Source organism: Falco punctatus, assembly GCF_963210335.1.
Source record: "Falco punctatus genome assembly, contig: scaffold_30, whole genome shotgun sequence".
NCBI classification, from domain to species: domain Eukaryota; kingdom Metazoa; phylum Chordata; class Aves; order Falconiformes; family Falconidae; genus Falco; species Falco punctatus.
The window spans coordinates 1,410,196-1,433,375 of NW_027660235.1; the positions used below are offsets into that span (position 1 = coordinate 1,410,196).

The 23,180-nt window shown below is 47.8% G+C and overlaps 1 long non-coding RNA gene across 1 annotated transcript in view; it reads right to left on the reverse strand.

The window, feature by feature from the left end:
* Positions 1–23,180, reverse strand: part of LOC308057464 — a 624,999-nt gene that overhangs the window by 502,792 nt on the left and 99,027 nt on the right. The gene's annotated exons all lie outside the window — the stretch shown is intronic.

Consider the following 23,180-nt stretch of genomic DNA (forward strand, 5'->3'; position numbering starts at 1 on the left):
TGCAGCTGAGATATATGCGGGACTGTTGTCCGTTTTTATTTGGGAGGGTATGCCCAAGGTGGCAATAGCATGCATCAAATGCTTGCGGACATCACGAGCTTTCTCTCCTGTGTGACAAGAAGAAAAGAGAGCACCTGAAAAGGTGTCAATAGAGGAATGGACATAGTTAATTTACCAAACTCTGGATAATGTGTAACGTCCATTTGCCATAGTTGTAAGCTCTGTAGTCCTCTAGGATTAACCCCTCCTGCTATGGACCAAAAGAATGCCTTCGACTGTCAGGACAGACGGCGATGATATTGGACGCTTGTTGGGAGGTGAGCCCAAACTGCCGTTTGAGACCTCCAGCATTCTGGTGAAAGAAAGAATGGCTTAGTTTAGCCTGTGCTAGGCGATCTGGTAGGACTCGTACTGGTAATGTGAGCATATCAGCTCGTCGATTCCCTTCTGCAATAAAGCCAGGTAAAGAGGTATGTGCCCTGACATGCATAAAAAATAGGGGTGAGGGCGAGAGTCTAAGAGAAAGACAAGCTCTTGTGATAAGGCAAAGAGTTCAGAATGTGAGACATCACGTAGTACAGATGCTTCAGCTTGTTCTACAATCCCTGCAACATAAGCTGAATCCGTAACAAGATTAAGTGGTGTGGACCACCTTCAAAAAACTCGAACAACTGCAGCCAGTTCCACTATCTGAGGAGAACTGAGAGAGAGGGGGGTTAAGAGATAGAGAAAGTTTAACGATTACAATAGTCTGCTTAGCTGTTTAGGGTAATGATAGTCTGCTTAGCCGTTTAGGGTAAAATTTAACGATTATGATAGTCTGCTTAGCTGTTTGCCAGATCTTACATGGTTTGCTTGGGTGCTGTGATAAGGTATACGGGAGTAAAGAGCCTTATGACCATATAAGTCCAGCTTTATGACCATATAAGTCAAAAGAACAATTACAACCTTGCAAGAAAAAGCCAAAGCCGGTTCTGCGGTTTGGACAAAAACTAGGACATTACTGAGCCTGCGCCAGATGTGGGGGCAACTAGCGGTCACGAGGAAGACTCACCTGCCTTCATCCTCAGGACCCCTGACGACCACCACCAGGGGACACTGTGCAAACTCAGTCGAGAAAAAAATATGGAAATGGCTCGCAGAACTAATTTTAATATGAAGCGGGGATAGGTAATGCATATGTAATGAGATGCCTTATAAAAACAGAGCAAGTTTTCATGTCAGGCGCACATGGTTTTGGCGGGACTACCCCCCGTGCTGCCTAGTGCTGAATAAACATACCTACTTCACAATCTTAGAGATTGTGGAGTCTGCTTTCCGCACGTCAGTTTTGGCGAGCCAGGCAGGAGCATCTCCACTCGGCTGCGGGACCGACTGCGGAGCGGACGCTCCTAGGCGCGCCCCGAGCATTTTACTGTGAGGAGTCTCCGCTGCCGGCCGATCACCGCGGGAGTGGACAACAGCCTCTTGAAGCTGCGGATTTAACGGTATGTTTAACGAAGGGACTTAAGCGTATGCACATTCGGAGCTGCTGATAAATCACGCAGAGATGTCTGGCGTGCAGCATAGTGCCCGTGGGTTGGGTACCTATAGGGTTTGGGACTGCAATTGGGAAACTCGCTGGCCGATAGAGCGGCCGGTAGCGATCTCGGGGATAGATCGACTGAGTTCGAGGTAACCGCTGTATCTCGTTGTTGGGAGCCAGGAGAGGCAGGAGAGGGGTAAGCGGGCCTCTGGTAATTCACAAAATATTTGCAGCTGCTAAAAGGTTGTTAACTGGAGCGATGCTATGTTAGATTTCTCTTGGTATTGATTTTGGTTATGGCAATAAGGCATTTGGAATAGACTACCGATTTGAATTTGTCGAATCATAGTGTTTGTGTGAAGTGATGTGTGTGTGATTTTCTCTGAGTGCATGGTCATCCGTGAGAGTGGAATTGAGTGAGAATAAGTGAGAGTGTGGCTGACAGGCGTGAAAAGAGAATTTAAAAGTCAGTTTAAATTCCTTAAGAGTATATTGATAATGGGTAACACCCAAGGGGAGATACTAAAAAAGAGTCCTCTGGGTTGTATAGTCGCCCATTGAAAGGATATTGTTGGGAAGGGAAGCACAGAAAGTAAAAAGACCCTCATTAAATATTGTAATCAGTGGTGGCCATTGTGTAAGTTAGAGGGCGAAGTTAAGTGGCCATTTAATGGAACATTGGATTATAATACTTTGTTACAGCTTATGCTGTTCTTGAGAAGAGAAGGGAAATGGGATGAAGTGTCATATGCAGTTATGTTTTTCATGCTGCGAAACCATCCGGAGTGGCAAAGGGACTGTGGGATAACACCCCCACAGGACCCTATGGTACTCGCATTGGAGCGGGAAAACAAAGAGGGTAGAAGTAAACTAAAAAGATGGTGTTCTTCCTGCAGCATTGGGCAGAGGTGTACAAAGGCAGACAAAGTTCACCAAGCCCCAGAACAAGACTGAAATGACTTGTTTAAACCTCCCCCCCGGGCACAGGACCAGGATGCGGACTCGGAAGGAGCTTCAAATCCTCCTGATAGCCCTGTATCTTCCCGCACTCGGCAGAAGTCTATTTTACAAGCACCCCTCCGAGAGGCGGTGGGGCCAGATGGTGGAACAATGCTACTTAAAGTGCCTTTCTCCACTGCTGATTTGGCAGAATGGAGAAAGATTGCAAAGGATTATAGAAGTGACCCGATAAGTGTAGCCAGGCATTTCCAATTTATCGTAAAACAACACAATCCCGATTGGAATGATATACACTTATTATTGGAATATTTGACTGAAACTGAGAAACAGCTAGTTTTGAGAACAGCAGGAAATTTGGCCGAAGACCATTATAAAATTACAGGAGGGGATGTTAAGGAACATTTCCCCCTCCAAGACCCAAAGTGGGATGCTAATAGATCAGCACATATGCAAAGATTACAGGAATATCAGGAATGGATTTCGAAGGGAATGGAGAGAGCAATTCCCAAAACTATAAACTGGTCAGCTTTATATGCAGTTAAGCAAACTCCTTCTGAGCCCCCGTCTGAGTTCCTGGATCGGCTGAGGGATGTGATGCGCCGTAACACGCCGCTGGACCCTGGGTCTGAGGTAGGGATCCAGCAATTAGTTTCTTTATTCCTGGGTCAATCTGCAGGGGACATAAGGCGAAAACTTCAAAAGCTGTGTTCTACAGAAGGTAGAAATTTGGAAATATTGTTAGATGAGGCATGGAGGGTGTTTAGTAATAGAGAAAAAGAATATCGGCGGGGACAAAAGAAATTGATAGCTGCCATTCAAGAAAAAGGGGAACGGAGAGGTGGTAGGCGAGATTCGTCTCGATTGGAAAGGGATCAGTGCGCTATATGCAGGGGCTTTGGTCATTGGAAAAGGGAATGTCCTAGAAACAGGGAAGGGGATCGGAAAATCTCGGCGAATGTGAAGATAGCCAATGTAATAGAAGACTGACGGGAACCTGGGGAATCGACCCTAGCGGATCCACTGTTATAATTAAGCTAGGGGAAAAGCAGCAACAAGTGGAGTTTTTGATAGATACAGGAGCGACATATTCGGTTTTGAATCAAGCCTTAATGCCTTTAGGAGATGATTACGTTGTAGTACAGGGAGCAACTGGTCAAAGTGAAAAGGCGTATTTTTGCGAACCTTTAAAGTATAAATTGGGAAAACAATGGGGTATCCACAAGTTCTTATACATGCCCAACTCCCCAAAGGCACTTTTGGGGAGAGATTTGTTGGAACAATTAGGAGCAAAGATCACGTTTGAAAAAGGGGAAATTACTCTGGAGGTAAAGGATCGACAATATACACAGGCATTAAGTCTAGTCCTAACCAGTCTCCCCTCAGAAGGGAAAATTGATGAGGAAATTCTGAACCAAGTGTATCCAGGAGTCTGGGCTACTGATGTGCCTGGAAGAGCGAAAAATGCTCCACCTGTTGAAGTTAAGATAAAGGAAGGTCAATGACTGGTAAGGATTAAACAATAGCCTCTAAAGAAAGAGGACAGGGAAGGAATCCGGCCAGTGATAGAAAAATTTTTGCAGCTATGACTATTAAAGGAATGTGAGTCTGAATTCAATACTCCTATATTACCTATTCGGAAGCCCGATGGGTCATATAGGGTGGTTCAAGACTTGCGCGCAGTGAACAGGATTACTGAGGATCTCTACCCAGTCGTGGCAAACCCGTATACCCTACTGACTGTATTGGCACCTGAATTAATCTGGTTTACTGTTCTAGATTTAAAGGATGCTTTCTTTTGCCTCCCTCTCCACGAAGCCAGTCAAAAGTTGTTTGCATTCGAGTGGGAAAATCCTAAAAGTGGTCGAAGGACCCAGCTCACTTGGACAGTGTTGCCACAAGGGTTTAAGAATAGTCCTACCATCTTTGGCAATCAGCTTGCAAGAGACCTGGAATCCTGGGAAGCCCCGTCCGAGAAAGGAAAATTGTTACAGTATGTGGATGACATCCTGATCGCTACCAACACAGAGGAAGATTGTATGGCGTGGACGGTGAGTCTGTTGAATTTCTTAGGGCTTCAAGGATACAGGGTGTCCAAGAAGAAGGCCCAGGTAATGCAGCGTAAGGTGAATTATTTGGGCTATGAGATCAGTGCGGGACAGAGAACTTTGGGGCAGGCCCGCAAAGAGGTGATACGCCAAACTAAAAAAACCCAGACGGTAAAGGAATTGCGAACCTTTCTGGGAATGACAGGGTGGTGTCGATTGTGGATCTACAATTATGGACTGCTTGTTAAACCATTATATGCGCTGACAGCGACTGAGCAGAAACACCTCGAATGGAATAAAGAGGCTGAACAAGCTTTTGAACAATTAAAGAAGGCTCTGATGTCAGCCCCGGCCTTAGGACTCCCGCTTGTGGGTAAGCCATTTCTGCTTTTCTCTCACGAGAAACAGGGCATTGCCCTAGGAATATTGGCACAGGAGCTAGGTCCGTATCGTCGGGCAGTTGGCTACCTCTCTAAACAGTTAGATGCGACTGCAAAGGGCTGGCCTGGATGCCTAAGGGCAGTTGCGGCTGTGATACTAAATATACAGGAAGCCCGATAATTCACCCTGGGCCAGAAAATGACTGTTTTTGTGTCCCATGCAGTGCCGGCAGTATTGGAGGCAAAGGGTGGACACTGGCTATCTCGACAAAGATTCCTGCGATATCAAGCTGTAATAGTGGGACAGGATGATGTGGAAATTGTGGTTACTAACATTGTCAACCCAGCTTCTTTTCTCAGCGGAAACACAGGAGAGCCAGTGCATCATGACTGCCTAGAAACTATTGAAGCGACATATGCAAGTCGCCCAGACTTAAAGGATAGCCCCATAGAAAACGGAGAAAACTGGTTCACAGACGGGAGCAGCTATGTCCTGAATGGCAATACACACGCAGGATACGCCATCACCACCAGTCAAGAGGTAATAGAGTCAGGACCTTTGCCCATGAACACCTCCGCACAAAAGGCAGAAATAATTGCCCTAACTCGAGCTCTGGAGTTGGCTCAGGGCAAAACTGTAAACATTTACACAGACTCAAAATATGCTTTTGGAGTTGTACACGCACATGGAGCAATGTGGAAAGAAAGAGGTTTATTGAACTCCCAAGGGAAAAATATCAAACATGCAGAAGAAATTCTGAAGTTACTAGAAGCTGTTCAACTCCCTGAGAAAGTGGCAATTATGCATATTAAGGCACACCAGAGAGTGAGCTCAGATTTGGAAAAAGGGAATGAACTGGCGGATAGAGAGGCAAAACAAGTGGCCAAAATGAAAATAAGAGTGGCAGGGGCTTTAATTCCCGATAGGCATATTTCCCTACAAGATAAACCAAAATATACTAAGGAAGATCAGAAACTCATTTCAGACTTAGCAGGGTCATATAATGAAGAGGGATGGGCTTATACCCCACAGGGAAAGTTAATTGTTCCCTCATATTTACTGTGGCATTTAATACGGGAAGAACACAGGAAGAGACATTGGGGAATGGAGGCTCTGTATAAGCATCTGATAAAAGATATTTTAGCTAGAAACTTATATACCACAGTGAGACAGGTGAATCAACAGTGTGAACTTTGCCTCCAGACTAATCCAAAGAATACTCCCAAATTAGAAAAGGGCCAGATTGGAAAGGGGAATAGGCCTGGACAACAATGGCAGGCTGATTTCACAGAACTTCCAAGAAAAGGGGGGTACCGATATTTGCTGGTATTAACTGGTACCTTTTCAGGTTGGCCAGAAGCGTTCCCAACCAGAACTGCCAAGGCTCGGGAGGTAACTAAAATACTAATACAAGAAATAATACCGCGTTTCGGGGTTCCAGCAACCATATCCTCTGACAGAGGACCACACTTTGTTTCAAAAATAGTGCAACAAACCAGCCACCATTTAGGTATAGATTGGCAACTTCACACCCCATATCGCCCTCAGTCGAGTGGCCAAGTGGAGAAAATGAACCACTCAATCAAACAGCAAATTGTAAAGTTGGGACAAGAAGCAAACTTGCCATGGCCTCAGTCTCTCCCTTTAGCCCTTTTGCGTATAAGGACAAGACCGAGGGCGAGGGAAGGGCTGAGCCCTTTTGAAATTCCGTATGGACGCCCCTATGGAATACAAAAGGGGACATCAATGCAAATTGGGGATGAAATTATGACTTCCTATATGGTGGCATTGAGCAAGCAGCTCAATAAAATTGGAAAACATGTAATTGGGACCCGAGGAAGGGGTCTGGATGGGCCTGTACATGATATTCAACCTGGAGATTATGTATATGTAAAGTCTCTTGCAGAAAAAACCTTGAAACCACAGTGGGAAGGACCATACCAAGTACTCCTCACCTCCTTCACAGCAATCAAAATTAAAGAACAGAATGCCTGGATTCATCATACCCGTGTGAAGAAGTCGCCACAAAAGCTTTGGACATCAGAAATTCAAGGGCCATTAAAGCTCAAGCTAAAAAGATAGGATGTGGGTTAAATTTAATACGATTCTGATCATTTCACAGGTGATAGACACAGTGGTCTGGCAAGAGAACTGCTATGTTCAGGCGATTCAAAACATCACCAAAATTTTAAATAAAACAGATTGCTGGATCTGTACCCAAATACCAAGACATTCTGGTTATGAGATACCGTTAATAGGCATCCCACTGCCAGTTTCCCTAATGAACCGCCAAGACGGCTCCTTTTGGGGAAATACAATCTGGAGCACAGACCCTCAGGTTAAGTGGGGATGAGAATTAAAAATCACTGTCGAAGAGACCAGCACACTGGGGGATAACTGCCTGGTAAGTTCGGGAAAAGGACTGTTCGTGAGAGAACACCCAAATTGTAACAGAAGTCATACATTAAATATGACAGGTAGAGATTTGGGATTTTTGAAATTGAACTATACCGGTCTCCCGACCCCACGAGGGACAGGGTGGTATTGGTTGTGCGGCACAATGGCTCGTAAAGTCTTGCCCATAAGATGGCGAGGAGCATGCACTCTGGGAGGTCTGGTCCCCAATATTACTATCATTGACGGGTTAACGCAACCCCCCATAAGAAAAAACGGAACATCGTAAATAACCCCCTCATAAACAGACCAACGAGTTTCCACAGTTTTGCGCGATGGTTCATTCCGTTTTTAGGGGTTAGTGAGTTGGAAAAGGCAATAATAAACATCTCAGCTATAATAGAAACAGTGGAAAATAGGACAGTTGATGCCCTCCTAGCACTCCAGGAGGAAGTTACTGACTTATCGAAAACAGTGTCACAGAATCATATGGCTTTAGATTTGCTATTAGCCTTCCAAGGGGGAGTATGCACTGTGATCAATGCAGATTGTTGCATGTATGCAGATCAGAGCGGGCGAATCACCGAGGACCTCCAAGAAATTAGGAAACAAGTAAATATTCTACATAAAGTGACACAAGATAACACTTCTTGGGGCTTTTCTGAATTATGGGAGAAATTGACATCCTGGTTGCCCAATATAACATGGTTAAAACAATTATTTGTAATGATCATTGTGATTGTCTTTCTATTTTTAATTATTAGTATAGCTATCCGTTGTGGATTTTGGTGGCTTAAGGGAACTGGAAAGTCCTATAGCGAATGGAAGAGAAATCAACTGCGACAAAAATTAGAATCTAATCGATACTTTGAGTCTGAGAAAAAGAATTTACTAATTTCTTAGAAAAGGGGGGACTGAGAGAGAGGGGGGTTAAGAGATAGGGTAAAGTTTAACGATTATGGTAGTCTGCTTAGCTGTTTAAAGTAATAATAGTCTGCTTAGCTGTTTGCCAGATCTTACATGGTTTGCTTGGGTGTTGTGATAAGGTATACGGGAGTAAAGAGCCTTATGACCATATAAGTCCAGCTTTATGACCATATAAGTCAAACAACCTTTCAAGAACAAGCTAAAGCCAGTTCTGTGGTTTGGACAAAAACCAGGATGTTACTGAGCCTGCGCCAGATGTGAGAGGTCACGAGGAAGACTCACCTGCCTTCATCCTCAGGACCCCTGACAACCACCACCAGGGGACACTGCGCAAACTCAGTCAAGAAAAAAAAAAATGGAAATGGCTCACAGAACTAATTTTAATATGAAGCGGGGAGAGGTAATGCATATGTATAGACGTATTGCAACAATTATGAATATGTAATGAGATGCCTTATAAAAACAGAGAAAGTTTTCGTGTCAGGCACGCACAGTTTTGGCGGGACTACCCCCCCCCCCGTGCTGCCCAGCGCTGAATAAACATACCTACTTTACAATCTTACAGATTGTGGAGTCTGCTTTCCGCACGTCATTGTGGGCCATCAACCTTGGGAGGACGGCCATAAAACCTTGGCAGGATGGCTACAAACCTCGGGAGGACAAGGCATGTGAATAGGTAACAACTGACAGGAGGAGTCAGGCTGAGTAAAGATAAGGGAATGAGGAACAGATGGCCCAAAAGAGAAGTAACAACTTTGTGCTGATTGATGACTGTTGAAACTTACTTAAAGCGTTCTTTGTTTGTAGTTAACCAATGAGGGATTGCCTAGTATGTAATATGTAGTTTAAAGAACCAAACTGTTTAAAGCGCGCGGCCTCTGATAACATATATAAACTTGTGATTGTATACAATAAATCGACATTTGCTTGCATCAAGCAGCGTCCCGTCTCTCATCGCGGCAATTTGGTGACCCCAACGTGATGGGTTTATGAGCCGCCAGGCTGAGCAGCAGGTCACGAGTCAACGTTGAATGAGCTGCTGAAAGGAAGCAGGAATTGAAAAAAAATGTCCCTCTGGAATTTAGAGGTGAGTTGTGGGAAACATGGGCAATCAGGGGTCTTCCCCCAAAAGAGATTATCGGAGCTTATGAAAGCTCTCCTTAATAAGCACAAAAAGAATATTCCTGGGCATGATCTCAAGGCAATCCTTAGATGGGTACAGATAAAATTACCCACTGGGACTGCATCTAATATTTTTAACCGAGAGTTTAGGGATGATGTGGGGGTAAAACGATGGGATGCGGCTACATCGGGGGATGCCAAAGCGCAGTGCATGCTCCCATGGTGGAAAAGCATTTTTGAGATTTTGAAAGCACAGGAAAAAAGTCACAGAGGAAAAGCCGGGAGGGGGAGGAAACTCTCCTACAGTAACTCCATTACCCCTGCAGAACCTGAAACCCCCCAACCCCTTGAAGGTTTTTGCCACAGGTTACCCCCGACAGGAAGACCCCTTTGATCCGGGGCCGGTGGACCCTGAAAAAGAGCCAGATTTATACCCCCCCGACCCACACAATGAATGGGCTAGCATAAGACACCAAGCCTTGAAAGAAAGAGACCTGGGCATTGCTAAAACAACAGTGGCCCCTGTGCTTTTTCAGGGTCAGGGGGCACGGTGGGAGGCCTTGTCTTTTCTGGTAATTAAGAACTGCATCACACCGTTACCGAGCACGGGCTTTCCTCTCCTTATTCTGCAAGTCTGTTCTCTTCTGTATTTGATACATACGTTTTGACTCCTCATGATCGTAAGTCTCTAGTGCAGCTGTTATTAGCTCCGACTCAATACGCGCTATGGGACTCATATTGGAGGGGGGGGCTACAGGCACTCCTCCTCACCTATGTGGGTCACGGCAATGCCGCTATGGCCGTGCTGACCATACAACACCTTACTGGTACAGGTCGGCACTCTGACCCGGCAGCCCAAGCTCCGGACATCCATCACAAGGCTCTCGAAGCAGTCCGTGAGGAAGCAAGAAAGGCTCTTCTTAAAATCCCTGACTCACAAAAGCCGCAGAAAGCTCTTATAAGTGTTACTCAAGGACCCCGTGAGTCCTATATGGAATTTATTGACAGACTAAAAAATGCTTTAGCGCGTCAGGTGGATAACACGGAAGCGCGGGAAATATTGTTATTGAAATTGGCTGTGGAAAATGCTAATGCAGATTGCAAAAAACTGTCGCAATCTCTCCCTCATCCAAACCCCACATTGACTGAAATGATAGAAGCCTGCAATAGAATCAGCACTGTGGATCACAAATTTGAGGTTATGGATGCTGCCTTTGCAGCTGTATGTGGTCTGTCAGTAATTTGTTACGGCTGTGGCAAACCAGGTCACTTAAGAAAGGATTGCCTGGCTATGAATAAAGGAGCTAAACACCAAGCCCCTGGGTACTGCCCTGTATGCCGAAAAGGGCATCATCATGCTAATCAATGTCATTCTAAGAATGATTTCCAAGGTCAACCAAAACAGGGAAACCGATCGCAGAGCGCGGGGCAGCGACGCGTGCAGATACAAGTGTCGCAGCCAACATTCCAACCCCAACGGAGAGAAGCAACAGCACCTCGAGTCTTTGTCCAGCAGCAACCGGTAGCACCGGATTGGACCTAGCAACCTCCCACACAGTAATGTTACTTGATCCCTCGGTTCACTTATTGTCCACAGATTTCTCGGGACCCGTTTTTAGGCGGGGCTATTGAAATGCACGATACCCTAAAATTGACATGGAAAGTCAATACCCCTATTTGGGTAGATCAATGGCCCCTACCACTGGAAAAGCTTTGCGCCCTCCAGAAACTAGTTATGGAACAGCTAACAAAAGGGCATATTTTGCCTTCCACTGTCTGTGGAGCTCACCTCTTTTTGTTATAAAGAAACAAACTGGCAAGTGGCGCTTGCTCCACGAACTCAGAAAAAATTAATGATGCTACGGAAGACATGGGAGCCCTCCAACCAGGACTCCCGTCCCCCACTATGATTCCTCGACATTGGCATTTGACCGTTATTGATCTCAAAGACTGTTTTTTTAATATCCCACTCCACCCAGATGATGATCCTAAATTTGCCTTTTCAGTCCCTAGCATCAACATGCAAACCCCGTTGCTAAGATGCCAGTGGGCTGTGCTGCCACAAGGAATGAAGAACAGTGCCACAATCTGCCAGTGGTGTACCATCATATGGACGACATCCCAGTGGCCGCACAACATCACGAGGTCATGGAGGAAGCTGTAGCCCTTGTCGCAGCTGCTGTTAATTCAGTAGGCCTCTGTATTGTGCCAGAAAAAAATCAAAAAATATCCCCATGGAAGTACTTAGGATGGCATATAAGGACTCAGACTATAGTTCCCCAGCCTTTACAGATACAGACAGACATAAAAAACTTGCATGACGTACAGAAATTGCTGGGAACAATTAATTGGGTCTGGCTGGGGTTGGGAATTTCTAATGAAGACCTGAGTCCTTTATTTGAACTGCTTAAAGGGAATACCGACTTGTGTTCCCCCCACAGTCTTGGTCTTGAAGCCATTGACTCTTTGCTAAAGGTTGCTACTGCAATCACTCACAGACAAGTACATTGCTGGGCTCCTGAATCACCTTTTCATTTGATTATTTTGAATCCCACTCGACAGCCTCATGCGTTAATATTTCAATGGGATTCTCAGACCCCAGACCCGCTGTTGCTTATCGAATGGGGTTTTCTTTATCAAATCAACCTACAAAAACTATTTCAACACAGCATGAGATGTTTGCTTTACTGGTAATTAAAGCCAGAAAAGGCTTGTTAACACTATCAGGAGTAGATTTCGCTCATATCTGTTTACCTGTGACAAGCATGTATTTACAATGGCTTTATCAGCAGTCAGACGCCTTAGTTATGGCATTGGCGGACTATAGAGGTCAACTCACATCCCACCCACCTTCCCATAAGCTGCTTAATATTGACTTTCACTTAATATCCAAGCCAAAAAGGAGCAATCAGCCATTACAAGCTTGTACTGTGTTTACAGACGGGTCTGGAAAATCGCACAAATCAGTCATTTTACGGTGGGATGACCAGCGTGGATGATGGGGCTCCGACATAGAAACTTCTTTCTGGTTCTCCTCAGATAGTGGAACTGGCTGCAGTTGTTCGAGTTTTTTGAAGGTGGTCCACACCGCTTAATCTTGTTACGGATTCAGCTTATGTTGCAGGGATTGTAGAACAAGCTGAAGCATCTGTACTACGTGATGTCTCACATTCTGAACTGTTTGCCTTATTACAAGAGCTTGTCTTTCTCTTAGACTCTCGCCCTCACCCCTATTTTGTTATGCATGTCAGGGCACATACCTCTTTACCTGGCTTTATTGCAGAAGGGAATCGACGAGCTGATATGCTCACATTACCAGTACGAGTCCTACCAGATCGCCTAGCACAGGCTAAACTAAGCCATTCTTTCTTTCACCAGAATGCTGGAGGTCTCAAACGGCAGTTTGGGCTCACCTCCAAACAAGCGTCCAATATCATCGCCGTCTGTCCTGACAGTCGAAGGCATTCTTTTGGTCCATAGCAGGAGGGGTTAATCCTAGAGGACTACAGAGCTTACAACTATGGCAAATGGACGTTACACATTATCCAGAGTTTGGTAAATTAACTATGTCCATTCCTCTATTGACACCTTTTCAGGTGCTCTCTTTCCTTCTTGTCACACAGGAGAGAAAGCTCGTGATGTCCGCAAGCATTTGATGCATGCTATTGCCACCTTGGGCATACCCTCCCAAATAAAAACGGACAACAGTCCCGCATATATCTCAGCTGCAACAAAGGACTTTCTTGACTCATGGGGCGTAACTCACATTACCGGTACTCCTCATTCCCCTACAGGCCAATCTTTGATTGAATGCTCTCATCAGTCTTTGAAATGCTTACTACAACAACAAAAAGGGGGGATGGGGACGGCAACCCCTGAGGAACGACTAAAGAAAGCTCTGTGTGCTTTCAATTTTTTGAATTGTTCTTTAATAGATAATAATCCTCTGATAGTTGGGCATTTTAATGCGAATGCTTCACTTGAGGCATGAATTAAACCTCCGGTGTTGGTCCGTGATCCAGAAACAGGTAAGATTATGGGACCATATCCTCTTGTGACATGGGGAAGAGGTTATGCTTGTGTTTCCACAGAAAAATGCCCCGGGTGGATTCTGGCGAAGAAATACGACCCTTCCATGAATCCCTACCACAATCAATGGGTGAGGACTCCGATCATCCTCCGGATCATCCCCTGGATCATCACCTCGATCAACAAGCTTCTGAACCTTCTGGGATCACGAATAACTGAAGCGGTATAAACTGAACGCTGTGGACTGAAAATGACTAAATGAATCAACATAGAGAAGTATCAGTCACGGGAATTTCATGGACTGTATGCGGGCACTGTAAGCCTTGGGTCTTATGTGTGTGCTCTCACTGTAAAAAGGAATGGTGGTGTAGAGTAGTATTAGCCAAACGATGGTGTGAAGGCTGTCTTGTTAATGGAATGAATACTGCTAAAATTCGGCTTACTTCAGGTCACGAGTCAGCAGAAGAACAAAGATATTGGGAATATTCCCGGGACTGGACCCTATCTGTATATACACAAGCAGAAAGAGTCCTGGTCTGTGGTTTTGAGTGCAGTAAGACTAACCTGGTGCCTGCTGTTTGGACTGTTCTTAAACAGAACTGGGAGCAGACTAAAGAAAAATGTGAAAAACGATTTGCATGGAAGCTAAGGGCAGGCCAGAAACAATTTTTGAAATAGTGCTTATCTTCATGGTGACAGTAGGGATTGTGCAAGGCTACCCATTTCTTCCTGCACTTCCTAAGGTTAATGTATGGGTTACATTGGCAAATGTGACCAGACAAGACACTTGGTGTCTTGCCACTGCTTCACCTAATAACCCCTTTTCCACATGCCTCGTGGGCCTACCGCTAGATGAGTGGCCGGTACCTACAAATTTAAAAGCAATTTTTCCAAACCGGTCACAAAATCTGACAGAGAATTGGGACATATGGGTCCCCTGTCTCCCACAGGCTACCCTAGAACCACAAGAGATTGAGCTTCTTGGATCAGTGAAAATGGGTATTTGTGTGAAGTTGAACTATACAGGGAAAAATCAGTCCTAAGCATGGGATGTCTCTCCTGCCCATCCCATTTTTAAGAATGCTAGCGTTTGGTGTAATTACATGGCAACAAACTTGTCCAAGTCTAGCAATGCCCCCTTGTCATTACCATCGGGAGTATTTTTTATTTGTGGGGACAGAGCGTGGCCCATCATCCCTTCTCATAATAGGAGGTCCACGTAGCCTCAACCGCCTTTCTGTCCTGACTCCTAATACATCTCTGATTTTACAGCACCGTCTCTCTCATAGGGCAAAGTGTAGCATTCATGCATATGCACCCGATTGTGAAGACCACGTGGAGTTTTGGTCTTTTCGTCAACGCTTTGCTGCCTCCCTTTTTATACCTGGAGCGGCCGCTGGAAAAGCATTAGCAACTTTAGATAAGCTTGGCTGCTGGCTTGCTCAACAAGGGCATGCTACTAGCAATGTATTGTCTGGTCTTTTATTAGATGTAGACAGGGTTCGCCATGCTTCATTGCAAAATAGGGCCACTATCGATTTTTTGCTTTTAGCGCAAGGACACGGTGTGAGGATTTTGATGGCATGTGCTGCATGAATCTCTCTGACCACTCGGAATCATGCCAGCATTTCAACAACTTAAAGCTGGAGTCTTTAAACTTTCACAAGACAACAGCTGGGATTGGTTGGATAAACTTTTTGGAGGATGGGGACTGTCGGGATGGTTAAGAAGTTTAGTGAAGACGATTGTTTATGCCTTAGCCGTTTGTGTCTTCTTGTTACTCTTTTTACCCTGTTTGTTGCGGTGTCTACAAAAGTGGATAACACACTCTATGAAGAAAGTTCTTTTTGTGCAACAGGAAGGGGGAGATGTGGGACAGGGCCTGAGAGGCAAGTCTCCAAGTACGGTCCAGCTGATAAGCGGGGATGTGCTGGAGCTTGTGGGCCATCAACCTTGGGAGGACGGCCATAAAACCTTGGCAGGATGGCTACAAACCTCGGGAGGACAAGGCATGTGAATAGGTAACAACTGACAGGAGGAGTCAGGCTGAGTAAAGATAAGGGAATGAGGAACAGATGGCCCAAAAGAGAAGTAAGAGTTTGTGCTGGTTGATGACTGTTGAAACTTACTTAAAGTGTTCTTTGTTTGTAGTTAACCAATGAGGGATTGCCTAGTATGTAATGTGTAGTTTAAAGAACCAATCTGTTTAAAGCGCGCGGCCTCTGATAACGTATGTAAACTTGTGATTGTATACAATAAATCGACATTTGCTTGCATCAAGCAGCGTCCCGTCTCTCATCGCGGCAGTTGGAGCCCTGCCCCTGTTTCCCTGCAGGCTGTAGGCACCATCTCGCTGCCCTGCCTTGCTCTCACCCCAACATTGCCATGGGCTGGCTGATCCAGGCTCCCTCTGGCTGAGCTCTTGCACCGCAGCAGGACCCCTGGAGTGACAGTTCTTCCTCCCCATAGTCACTCTCCACCATCAGAGCTTGCCTTTGTCACATTTTTTCCTCTCTTGAGATTTTTCCCACTGCCCAGCAAAGCTTTACCATCTCAGAAACTACGCTTCAAGCAGGGAACCCAACCTGTTAGGGTTTTTTTGTGGTCTTTCCCCTCAAAAAATGAAGTCACCTCCTCATGGTCTTCCAAACCACATGGCTGCTGCTGGCCTTTCAGCTTTTTCCAGAGACATGACCAAGCCCTGTGCCTGCTGCTGTCCTGTCATGTCCACAGGCAAAATGGGCATGACAAGCCCTATCCCAGCCCTTCTCCTGGATGGGGCCTATGGGGTCCCTTGGCAGAGGGACTGTCCCAGCCACGTTCCTGATGCTGGCCTGTCACCTCCAGAGGCAGAACTGACCTCACAGGCCCCTCACAGCCAGGCACGTCCTCCTGCATGAGGAGTTCCTGAGACCCAGGTGCCCTCCTAATACCAGACCCCTCCATCACCCTCCTTTTGCCCAGGGATGTCACTACCGAAAAACAAGTTTGTTTTTCTCAGATTTATCAAATACCTTTCCCGCAATCCATTTGAGTGGAGAAACATTCTTCAGATGAGCTCCTCTGTTTGTGTTGACACATTCTATAGATGCTCTTATATCTCTATGGTTTGTTTTTTGGTTGGACTGACCTTTAACTGCGCAGCTGAGGCAGGGTCAGCTAGAGCAGCCTGCTCAGTAACTGGTCTAGGTAGGCTTCCAAGACCATAGAAGCACAGAAACAGAATCATTGAGGTTGGAAAGGACCTTAAAGATCATCACATCCAACCGTAACCTGAGTATCAGTAAATCATCACTGAACCATGTCCCTAAGCACTGCAACTGTGTATTTCTGAAACACCTCCAGGGCTGGAGATTCCCCCAGCTCCCTGGGCAGCCTGTTCCAATGCTTGACCACCCTTGCAGTGAAGATGTTTTTCCTCATATCCAATCTGAACCTCTCCTGGTGTAACTTGAGGCTGTTGCCTCTTGTCCTGTCACTTGTTATCTGGCAGAAGAGACCTCCCCCCACTCATCTACAACCTCCTTTCAGGTACTTCTAGAGAGCATAAAGGTCTCCCTGAAGCCTCGCCTGCTCTAGACTGAACAAGCCAAGTCCTCTCAGACCCTCTTCATCCAAGAAAGGCTCCAGACCCTTCATCAGCCTTGTTGCCCTTCTCTGGATACACTCCAGCACCTCAACGTTTCTCTTGAACTGAATGGCCCAAACCACAAATGCTTTGTTTGAGGTGTGGCCTCAGCAGTGCCGAGTACAGGGGGTCCATCACTGCCCTGGTCCTGCTGGCCACACTGTTTCTGATACCAGACAGGATGCTATTGGCCTTCTTGGTCATCTGCACACAACTGCTGGCTCATGCTCAATCATCTGTCAATCCTCACCCTCAGGGTACTTCCCCACCAGGCAGCCTTCCAGCCACTCTGCCCCAAGCCTGTAGAGTTATGTGGGGGTGTGGTGAGCCATGTGCAGAACTGGCACTTCTCCTGGATGAACTTCATACAACTGGACTCAGCTGAACACTCCAACCTGTGCAGACCCCTCTGCAGAGCCTTCCTGCCCTCAAGGAGATCAGCACTTCCACCCCACTTGATGTTGTATGCAAACTCACTGAGGGTGCACTCAATCCAGACCATTGATAAAGTTCTGAAGCAGGACTGGCCTCAACACTGAGCCCATGGATCACCAGTAATTATGGGTTGTCACGTGGGTGTCACTCCATTTACTCCCCCTCTTGGGGCTTGGCTGTCCAGCCAGCTTTAACCCAGCATGGAGAACACCCACCGAAGCCATGAGCAGCCAGGTTCTCCAGGAGAATGCAGTGGGAGATGTTGTCCAAGGCTTTTTTAAGGTCCAGGTAGAGAACACCCCCAGGCTTTCCCTCATCCGCTAGGCAGGCCACCTTGTCACAAAATGAGATCAGATTCATCAAGCAGGACTTGCCTTTCATAGATCTGTGCTAGCTCGTCCTGACCTCCTGCTTGTCCTATGCTTGCTGTTGGCTGTTGTTCAGGATGATCAGCTCCACAACCTTCCTGGCACTAAGATCAGGTTGACAGTCCTAGGATCCTCTTTTCTACGTTTCTTGTAGGTGGGCACCACTTTGACTAACCCCCAGGCTTCTGGTGCCTCCCCAGTATAGCCAGGAGTCTTGATAGTCACCCCTGGGGGAATGCATTTAGAGAAACAGACCAACGGTTTTCACAGTGTTCCTGGATCACGGCATGTCCATAGCCAAGGACACTTTCCAAAGCACTTTGTCCTCCCTGGACATGAGGTTCACCTGCACCACATGTCCTCTGGGGCTGCAGAGGCAACACAGACAGACATGTCCTCTCCTGCCAGCACTGCACAGTCCAGCCCTTTGTCCCTCTGGTCTTGAGGACAGCTGGGTTTCCTCTCCTTAGGGACATTGCATTTCACCGTTACAGGGCCACCTGCCAACAACCCCAGTATGCTCTGCAGCAAAATTTAGCATGCATTGGACTTTGGGTACTTGGTACCCGCTATTTTTGTTACATGTTTGATCTTGGCCCTGGCGCCACAGCTGAGGTTCAACGCGTCCCTTCTCTGCCATAAAGAACCTAAATCAGGGAGAGCAAGGGGCCAAACTCTTACTTAACCAGCCTGAGGAAGCCTTAGGATCAATGACCTCACATCTTACTGGGGACTTTTCTGACCCCGTGGGTTTACATGGCAAGGGTTTGGGAGCGGTCACGGGGTTTGTAGGGCTGACAAAGGTGAGAAGAGGTCAAGAGTTGGCTCCATGGCCAAGAAAGCCACATTCAGCTGGCTCTGAAATGGACCTGCTACCTCCCTGAGCTCATAAGTAATTCTAGCTGTGAATTCTCTCTGTGAAAAACCAATGCAAGAAAGGCCATAAGACAGTGTGCAGCATTTGTAAGAGAAAGGCGTGAGAAACAAGGCACAGGAACAGCCCTACAAACACCAAGAGAGTGAAGAAGGAGGGGGGGCAGTGAGGGAGAGGCTTGCTGGGCTCATGGAAGCCAATGGTCAACCCACTGACCCCGACGTTCACAGGTCAGCACAGTGACAATGTTCCTTTAGGTGTCTGTAGGTTCTTTACATCAGCATTTTAGCATTGCTGCCAGATGGGCCAACAGCTGTGATGCTCAGCTGGATCTGAAACCCTGTGTCACCCCTGTCCACCTTGGCTCCAGCAGCAAAGGAATGATGGAGTCTCATCTCCCAGGGGCAGTGAGGCAGGAGAGCAGCGGAGTGCAGGTGCGGGGCCTCAGGGTGGCAGGCTGTGGCCAATGCTGGGAACTTTCACTGGGCAGTATCACTCAAGGGAGAAGAATTCAGTGCAAGTGGTCACAAGGAGGCCATGAGGCCCCAGGGCCAGAGGACAACTCGCCTTCTCATAGGCCTCGGTGGCAGAGACAGCATATAAGTGAATGACTGAAATGCGACCCCAGATAAGACTGGGCTGTCTACGGGGAAGCTGGAGTCTGCTACTTGCCTCTCCTTTGTAGATATATGTTGAAACATGTTTTACAGATGTATAGAATTTGGCCTGTGATGTGGTATGCTAAATCCTCAGCTTGGGTGGGACCAGGAGGAGTCATGGACATGGAATACTCATTTGAAAATTGTTGGAGAATCGATAAATGCTGTTAGGAGGAGTGATTGTTGGGTAGGTACCCATTTCCCTGAATGTCCTCATGCAGGAATGCCTGTAGCTGGTATCCCCATCCCATTTGGGACTAGTGGGCATAACTTGTGGCTAAGACCAAAATACACTCATTGGAACGATACTGACCTCCAGACCTGGGCAATACTGAATCCACACTCAGTGTGAAGTGTGTTACTAGACTGAAGCCAAGACACACCAAAACGGAGCTCTGGTCTTTGTGGGGCCCTACCCACATTGTGATTGCTCAATGCAATTCATGAAGCTGTCAGAACTAGCAGTAGGTACTGGAACGTTCCAGTGGGCACTGGGTGGTGCTGGATATGTGCCAGTGTAGCACAAAAAGCGTTACCACCAAGACGGTCGGGTAGATGTACCACCAAGTTGGTGGGATATTTCCTGATATGACTGACTGAGACACTGGACAACAGTCGGTGGTGAACAACTTACCTGCGGAGATACAGGCAGAATCAACCACCCCTTACAGAGAGACCCACGGGGTTTCACTCACTGCTGGGTGGTTTATTCCTTGGCGAGGGGCTGCTGAACTGGGGAAGGCAGTGATAAAGAGATCCACAGAATTGGAAGAGATGGCCAAGGACACTGCAGGTGCCATAAACTGCACTCTGTACGGCAGAGGCAATGGCCGTACGCAAGGGGACAACCCTTGGGTTCTCTTGGTGACTTCCAGCCTTGCCCGTGCCCTTTGCCTTCCATCTCACGCTGTCCTACGCTGTCCCACGGCTGCTGCTTTTCCCCGGCAGGCTGCAGGCACCCATCTGGCTTCCCCACCTTGCTCTCACCCTGCCCTTGCCACACATGCACTCATGTCTGCCCACCCTCACACACTGTTCCTGCAAACACACAGACATGGACTGATCTCACACTCCTTCTGGACGACGTCTCCCACCACAGCACAAGCCCTGGAGTGACATTTCCTCCTCCTGACCTCCCGTCTCCACTTTCCCAGCTGCATAGGGTGGCAGTGCTTCTCCCTCCTGCTCTTCCCTACCTCCAAGGAAAGCTCCACCACCTGGGAAACCACCCTTCAGGCGGGCATCCCGACCCATCACCCTCCTGGTGGCCTTTCCCCTGACCAAGCCACGGCCTCACCGCGCTCTTCCAAGGCTGCGAGCCTTTCAGCTTCTCGCATAGACACGAGCAAGCGGTGTGCCTGCTGCTGTGCTGCCATGTTCTCAGGCAGCAGCGACGTGACAAGCAAGAAAGAAGCCCCTCGGTGGAGTGAGCCCAGGTCCTTAGGCAGAGGGGATCTCACAGCCCATGTGCCACCCAGGGGCCTTCCGCTGGCCTGCCCGAGACACGGGCAGATGGAGCTTAACAGCACGTGTCCCAGCCATGAGTCAGGGGCTGCCCTACGCGCTGTTTCAGGCAGAGGTGACCTCACCGCCCCTTTCCCAGGCACATTGCTGCTGTTGGGCTGTCCCCTCCGCAGGCAGAACTGGCCTCACTGCCCCCGTCACAGCCATTGGCTTCCTGCTGGAATGTGAGTCCCTGAGACACAACTGACCACGAGATACCGTCCTCAGCCGTCACCCTGCCCGTGGCCCAGCACCCAGCAGATAAAGGGAAGCTTCTCTCAGCCAATTTATCTCATGGATTTCCTACCTACCGTTTGGGTGGAAGAACATTCCTCAGGGGAACTGCTCTGTTTCTACTGGACCATGTTTTGTCTCTGCTTCTGCGCCTCTGTTTTCCCTTCTTCCCCCTGCTATCCCATCCCAACTGAGCTCTCCAGGGAAGTGAGTCAATGAGTCCTAGAATATCTCAGGTTGGGAGAGGCCCCTGTAATTCCCCTTGTCCAGCTGTCCTGTTCAAGGCAGGGTGAACTGGATGGCATCTCTCAAGGGCTCTGCCCACTTTGGCATCATCCACAGGAGGGTCTGAAAAGCCACTTTGTCAGCTTGTACTGGGAGACAATCAAGACATTCAACACAGTTGGCCCAACTGCTTGCACTGGAAGATGTCACTAGTCAGTGGCCACCAGGAGGACTTGACCACTGCTGACATTTGGTCTTGAGCCCCTGTGGCGTATGATGCACCGACTCTGGGAGTGTATTGAAGGCACGAAGACACTTGAAGACACCTCGAAGACACTTTATTAAAATCAAGCAAGCCTTTTATACCTTTGCAGGGGGCTGACGTGTCAGCCTGTAACTGTGCTCAGCAATTTTCCACTCTGGGCTCTTTTTTTATTAGAGACACAGCAGCTCAGCAACTCCCTTTATCTACAAGGCCACAAGCTCTGCAGACCACTCCCTATCTTCAAGGTTCTCCTCTTGCTCCCATGGCTTCCTTCCAACAGGCATAACTGTGTCTCTCTCCCAAGGTCTTGTTTCGCTCCCTGATGCCGTTGAGCTAGCTCGAGACATAGCCACAAGCCACCAGCCAACTTCCCACCCACAGTGTCCTCCATTTCTTCACTCCAGAAGTCACCCATCTGCCTATACAGAAAGTGCAGGAGAAAAAGCCAAACCCCTTGCAAAGGTTCAGGCACAAACCATCCCCTTCTTGCCTCAATACGTATGGGTGCAGCAATCCCGTTGATGTCCCACAATTACCTGGAACTGGCTGCAGGAGTATTTCCACCGTCATTTCCCCAGACACTACGGTGAGGATGACCAGCCTGTATTTCTCCCAATCGCCCTTCTTGCTTTTCCTGAACAAAGGCTGGATGTCTGCCTTTTGCCAGGACCCCAGAACCTCCCTTATTGCTCGGACACATTTGAGGGCACCATCCAGAAATGGTGCCGTGATCAGACAGAGACAGTTGCAATGAGCCTGCCCAAGGCGGGTGAGATGAATCTCCCTGGGACAGTGGCCTTTGTTCCTGCAGTCACACACAGGAACGGCTGTGCCCTGGGAGGTGTCCCCACCTCAGCTGGCCTCACGCACTGCTGGCGTGGTTGAACCCCAGCCTCACGCACACAGGGGTACTCAGAGGCACGAGCCCGTCCCTGGCACGTGCGGAGGCAGAGCACTGCAGCGGGCACAGTGACTGCCTGGCCTCCTGCTGCCCCTGCCAGAGGCTGGCAGCACCTCAGCCCAGGGGTGTCGCGCCCTGCTCGGCACCTCGCGGAGATGGCCCTCATCATGAGCAATGGGCACGGGGACCTCGGTTCAAGGAAGCACGTTGCAGTGCTGCATTCAGGTGGTCTCCACAAATCCAGAACATTTGATGGAGGCCAGCACTGTCACAGAGTGCCCGTTGCCTGCCCCTGCCTGCGCTCACAGGACTGCCACGCAGCACGGCAGTGACCAAGCTGCCAGAGCACTCAGGCCTTACACCAAGGCAGGGGGTCAGAAGGGGAGTGTGGAAGTGGAAGGAGGACAGCACTGGAGAGCCAACTGCTGGTGTTCCCTGGTACTGCTGTCATGCCAGGAACCTTTTTCCCTCCATCTGTGGACACAGGAACTGTCCCTGCAGCTCCAGAAAGGCCTTGGAAGGAAGAATCCCAGTTAAAAAATAAAGTTTCTTAAGGGCCCTTTGGCTTTGTTAGATGAAGAGAGAGCAGGGCACCTTTAGAAAGGAAAATCACGGATGGAATTAGAATGGGGACAACAACGTTATCAGAAATGAAATACCATGAGAAACTACAAACAGTAAATAAGACAATCTGGGTCTGCAATG